This window comes from Amblyomma maculatum, chromosome 1 (assembly GCF_055883805.1).
Source record: "Amblyomma maculatum isolate TAMU_Amacu chromosome 1, ASM5588380v1, whole genome shotgun sequence".
Classification (NCBI taxonomy): domain Eukaryota; kingdom Metazoa; phylum Arthropoda; class Arachnida; order Ixodida; family Ixodidae; genus Amblyomma; species Amblyomma maculatum.
Genome location: NC_139344.1, coordinates 445,584,029 through 445,590,028, shown reverse-complemented (window position 1 = coordinate 445,590,028; position 6,000 = coordinate 445,584,029). Strand labels below are relative to the sequence as shown.

At 50.6% G+C, this 6,000-nt stretch overlaps 1 pseudogene; it reads left to right on the top strand.

The window, feature by feature from the left end:
* Nucleotides 1–2,647: 2,647 nt before the first annotated feature.
* On the top strand, nucleotides 2,648–4,645 carry LOC146209612 (uncharacterized; annotated as a pseudogene).
* The last annotated feature ends 1,355 nt before the right edge of the window (nucleotides 4,646–6,000 follow it).

Here is a 6,000-nt window from a genome sequence, read left to right as displayed (position 1 = left end):
AGCTTGTTGGGCCAGTTAGTGCATAGTTGAAGGTGAAAACCAAATAAGGACAAAAAGATCTGCAACGTCAAGCACCGAACTATGTTCACGAAATGTACACCCTCCCACTTTTTTTATCCTGAACGCACGAGCGTCGACCGCTGAGTCGATAAGCGCCGTACAACGGAACATAGCGGCGAAATGAGCGAGAATACACGCGTGCCCTCAATGCGCACTCCGGTGCAGCTGTCCTTTGCGAGGCTGTTACGGAAATTGAATCAAACCCCACCTGCTTTTTCGTGGTTATTGCATTTCCTTACGTTTTCTGTATGCCGCTGGGAAAAGATTAGAAAAGACCGCGTAGCACCACCCGCTTTCCTGTTACCTTTAATTTTCAGCAGGAACCTGCTACGTGACAGAAACAAAATTCTGATATGCATGCAGTATAAACAGCGAGCGTATATCGCATTCAATTCAGCGCTATTGCTACCACCTGACCGCTTATTTACAACTTGATGAAGGCATTCAGAAAAAAAAAAGGATGATTACAATAACGGTTCTCAAAAAAAAAAAAAAAAAAGCAGGGGTGAGGACCCGTTCTCAGAACAGCCTGGCAGAAGACAGCTGCACAGGAGTGCTCATTCCGCGCATGCGCGTATTCTCGCTCATTTCGCCACTATTCCTTTATACAGCGCTTATCGACTCGACGGTCGAAGCTCGTGCGTTCAGGTTAAAAAAGTGGGAGGGTGTACAATCGACGTTGTTTACTTTCTACCCCTGTCATGTGGTAAGGCCTGCATTGGCCAAATTGGCCAGTGTATTTTTGACGCTTAAGGCAGGCAGCACCGCAGTTCATTGAATCCGGATAACACAACCAATCTTCCGAAGCATTGCAACAGTTGTGATAATTGTACCCCCCCCCCCCCTTAGTAATATCAGCATCATGGGCCGTGGAAAAACAGATGTATCGAGAGGTCAGGAAGCATTAAATATCAAAAAGGTAGGCACAGAATGCGTCAGTGACAGCTCCGTCAGGTGTTCTGCAAGGGAATATAATTTTATGAATGGAACATAATTTTGCCACGTGCAAGATAGTCGCTCCTGCACTATCTTCGAATTTTTCCCCCTCATGGCGTTGGTTCTGACGCATTGCGCTCATTGCTCTGTTTGATCATTTCTATTTACTAAATTCAGTGGTGTTCCGGCGTCGTCCTTGTGCACTCCTTCCTTGGTAACGCGTCGTCTTTTCGCTGGTTTTCACCTTCAACAATGCACCAACTGGCCCATCAAGCTACGCTTCTTGAGTTTGGAAATTCCTGAGGGTCCGTGGCCCTCGCTTCAGAAAATAAATTAGACGCCAGGTCGGAAAAAGCATGCAGACTATAAAATAACACGACTACCATTTGAAAAATAAAAAATATAACTTTAACAAGTCGTGAATCTACTTCTGTCCTCACGTAGAACAGGCACATGCTCTATCCACTACATCATGACGGGATATGGCTATGGCGGTAGTATTTATGTAGTCGACATTGCTGTTTCGTACTTTGTGTATTTTGTGGGGTGTAGAACGTCTGCGCGTAATTCACCGATCGTCCTTTAAACACGTCGAATCTTTTTTCCGGCTATCACGTGTCCCGCATCTTTACAATGAATCGCTTTCGAGCAGGCAAACATCAGAATGTCGCCACTTACTAGTGCTGATGTGTTTTGTCATCATCTTCGAATGCATGTAATTTTTGCTACATACACAGATATGCGGTGCACCAACACTTGTAATATTGCTGGTTTTAGGTTCACCTGCGGCCTACGGAGTAGCGACGTCAAAGAATTCCCTTCCGACCAAGTGTTTTGCATAGGTAAACGCTCGAGGAAGCGATGACTGGTGTCCGGCTAATCTGCGTATATTTCTGTGGCCAGCGATGTGTTTCATTTATTCTCGGGCGTATTTTTATCCTCGCTAATGAAACGCAACGTTCTTCCTTCCACATTCGCGTTGAAGGTGGGAGATCCTCAGTCGCAGATATGAAGATGCGCTGCAAGATCGCACAAGCTGCAGGGACTGTTGCCACGAAATCGGCGCACATTTTCATCAAGCCGGTACGGCGCGAGGCCCGCGCGGCGTCGCGTGGAAAGCATGGAGAGAAAAGCCTCCTTCCCCCCGCCGGAGCGCGCGAAGTCTCTAAACACGGCGCCGGTAAGGTGACGAAACGCATCGGCGACAGATACCTGCTTACTACGCCCACGGAGTGCCACGGGCCGTACGGGGGCGGCCCAACGCCCGTCTCGACAGAGATATAGACGTAGAAGAAGTTCGCACGGCACTGCAGGACCTCAACAGCAGGTCGGTGGCCGGGCTGCACCGTATCACCAACAAGGCGCTTAAGAACCTCGACGACAAATTTATAGAAATCCTCACGAGCTTTATAAGAAATGCTTGAAAACGGGAACGCTGACGACGCAGTGGAAGAAGGCCAAGATCATCCTGATCCCCAAGCCGGGCAACCCATCCGGCACGGATAATCTCCGACCCATATCGCTCATATCTTGCGTGGGCAAGGTGTTGGAGCACGTCCTGCTCAAAAGGTGGCAAGAATACCTCGAGAAAGAAGATCTCTACCCGGAAACGATCATTGGTTTCAGGCAGCATCTAAGTATCTAAGATGCCATGATACAACTCAAGCACCACATCATCGACGGCAACACCGGCGACAGGAAAACAGTACTGGGACTCGACCTGCAGAGCGCCTTCGACAAGGTGAAGCACTCAGCGATCCTATCCCAAGTCTCGAAACTCAACATGGGAGAGAGATCATAGAATTACGTCAATGACTTCCTCACGGACAGAATGGCCGAGCTCAGAGCGGGGGACCTCCAAGCACAGGAGAAGAAGCTGGGAAGCACAGACACACCTCATGGATCGGTCATCTCGCTAGTGCTTTTCAATCTCGTGATGATAGGAGTGGCCGAAAGGCTCAGGAACATCAAGGAAGTCCAACATACGATATATGCGGTCGACATAATGCTGTGGGTGGAAGGGGGCAGCAATGCCCACATCGAATCCACCCTACAGGTGGCCGTTGATGCGATCGAAGACCAACTCGACAGAACGGGGCTCAGATGCCTGCCGAGCAAGTCGGAGCTCCTCGTCTACACGCCCGTCAAGCCCCGCAAACCCAAGAGCAGCCCGAGAGAGTACGAGGCAATCAAAGTGAAGACCAGAGATGGAAACGCGATCCCAAGAGTCAACAAAATCAGAGTGTTGGGAATGACAATCGAGACGCACGGCAGCAATGGCGAGACCGTCACCCGGCTCATTCCGAAAGCGGGGAACGCCACGAAATTACTCAAACAATTCACGAGCAAGAAAGGGGAATGAAGGAGGAGAGCTTGATCAGACTGATCCACTCGTTCTTCATATGTCACCTAGCGTACGTGGCGGCCTACCACAAGTGGAAGAAGAGCGAGAGAAACAAGAAAGATATATTCATCCGCAGAGCCTACAAGATGGCACTGGGACTGTTCGAAACAACGAGCACCAAACGCCTCCTGCAGCTGGGGGTGCACAACACGCTGGAGGAGTTAGCGGAGGCCCAACGCGCCGCGCAATTCGAAAGACTGTCTATGACCAAGGCCGGCCGTAAAATCCTGGAAAACCTGGGAATTGGATATAATGCATGGAGCAGACGCAGCTCCCCGTCCCCGATGAGATCAGGAGCAACATCAGAGTGGACTGGGTTTCGAAGAACATGCACCCGGAGTATAACAAAGGGAGGTTAGCAGCGAGAGCAAAAGCGCTGATAGACCAGCGTGCGGCCGACACACAAGCACGCTACGTTGACACGGCTGAGTACGCCAAGATACACGGCTTCACGACGGTCGTCGTCGACGCGACCGGCACCGTTCGCACGACCGCCAGCACGAGAGGCACCAAGGCAGGGCAAGCGGAGGAGGTGGCCATCGCCCTAGCCATCGCCGACCGCGACTGCCACACAGTGCTATGCAACTCAAGGCAGGCGGTGAGAAATTACGCCAAAGGCAGGGTAGCGAAGGAAGCGGTGCGCATACTGCAGGCAACCAAGAACGACGATGGCAGCAAATAGGTGAGAATCAAGTGGTTCCCGGCGCACGCGGGCGAGGCGTCAGACCGCAACGCCAACCACTACGAGACGGCACACTCCGAGGCGCGCGCGCTAACGGACCGCGCTTCGGTCGACTGGCCGCTATGGTTCAGCACCAAGGAGCGAATGACCGACTACAACGAAATAACCAAGGTGCTACGCCTAGCTCGCAGAACTCTTCCACCCCCTTGCTCGGAGCTCAGTCGAGAGCAAGCCGTTTTATTCAGACAGCTACAGACGGGCTCACTCCCCAGCCCATCGCTGATGCACAGAATGTATCCCGAGACACACCCGTTAGACAAATGCAGAGTCTGCCGAACGGAGACGGCCGGCTTCGCACACGATCTGTGGAATTGCAACAAGTACCAGGAAGAAGTTCAGTCTGGGAGGATCCCGCCGCGACTGGAAGCAGTCGCTGGGAGCGAAAATGCAAAGGAACAACTCTGGGCCGCCCGGCAGGTCATCAAGGCGCTGGCAGAGCCAGGGAGCCGGCAACGGTGAGCGGGGACCCAGGCCTCACGGCCGCTGCCCAGAGGACGACGTAGGCCCCATCCGGAGCGCGCGCGAGCGAGCGCGCGTTCTACTGCAGGCCCCAAATAAACGTTTTAACAACCAAATTGACACACATTCTTTTCCACCGCCTTGGCTTGTCCCTGTGCAAATCTCTTTTCTGGCTCTTCAGAAGTTTTTATAGCTCTTCACCATTCCGAGCTTAAAAATGAATTACAAACATTTCGCAGGTATGCCGCACATTTTTACTACATACAGATTCTTCATGGCGGCCGATGTGAGCAGGGTGAGAAATTTGTGTCGTCGGCGGACGACCGTAGCGAGTGGTCGCACTAAGCGTTTTTGCATCATACGTTGCATATCACTACAAACTCATGGATCCCCTCTCCTTGTCGTGGCGGAGGGATTTGCGAAATTCGATGAATTTGTGAGCTCTACTGTGTAGGGCCACCCAAGATAGACAGGTCGCGGCAGAGAGTTCTGAAAAATGTGATTCACTGGAAAAGATAATGGCAACCCACTCCAGTAGTTCCTGCCAATGGCCAGTCTCAATATCAATAATGATAGGGCGCCGGCAGATGAGCCCCCCAGGTTGGAAGGCGTCCCACATGTTACTGGGTATGAACAAAGGGCGATTCTTAGTAGCTCCAGGACGAATGAAGCGGCTGGGCTAAAGCCAAAAGTACGCTCAATTGTGGATGTGTCGGGAAGCAACCGGAAAGTCTGATGTTGCAAGGAGATATATCACATAGCAAGATGGAATGTAAGATCTATGACGCAAGGTAAAATGGAAGTGTTCAAGTGAGAAATGGACAGATTGAACATTTATATCTTGGGTATGAGCGAGCTTAAGTGGACCGCAATGGGAGAATTTAATTCCGGCGACAATTATGTCTGTTTTGTGAGCAAGAATGGGCAAAGCAGAGCTAGCGTACAACCCCCAAAACAACCGAATGATTTATCTTCAGATTCAAGGTCATCCTTTCAACATAACAGTTATCCAGGTCTATGCATCAACCACTACTGCTGAAGAAGCTGACGTTAAGAGATTTTATGCTGACCTGCAATGCCTTTTAGACCACACTCCATCATCAGACGTCCTTTTTCGTATAGAAGACTGCAATGCTGAGGTGGGGAATAAGGAAATATCCGGAATTACAGGCAAGTTCAGTCTTGGTGAGACAAATGAAGCTGGGCACAGGGTAGTAAAGTTTTGTCAAGAAAACAACCTGAACACAGCGAATACTCATTTTCAACAGCACAAGAGGCGCCTGTACACATGAACTTCACCGCACGGTCTCTACTGTAATCAGACGGATTATATTCTTTGCCAGCAAAGATGGAGAAGCGTTATACAAGCAGTAACAACAAGGCCTGAGGCCGATTGTGG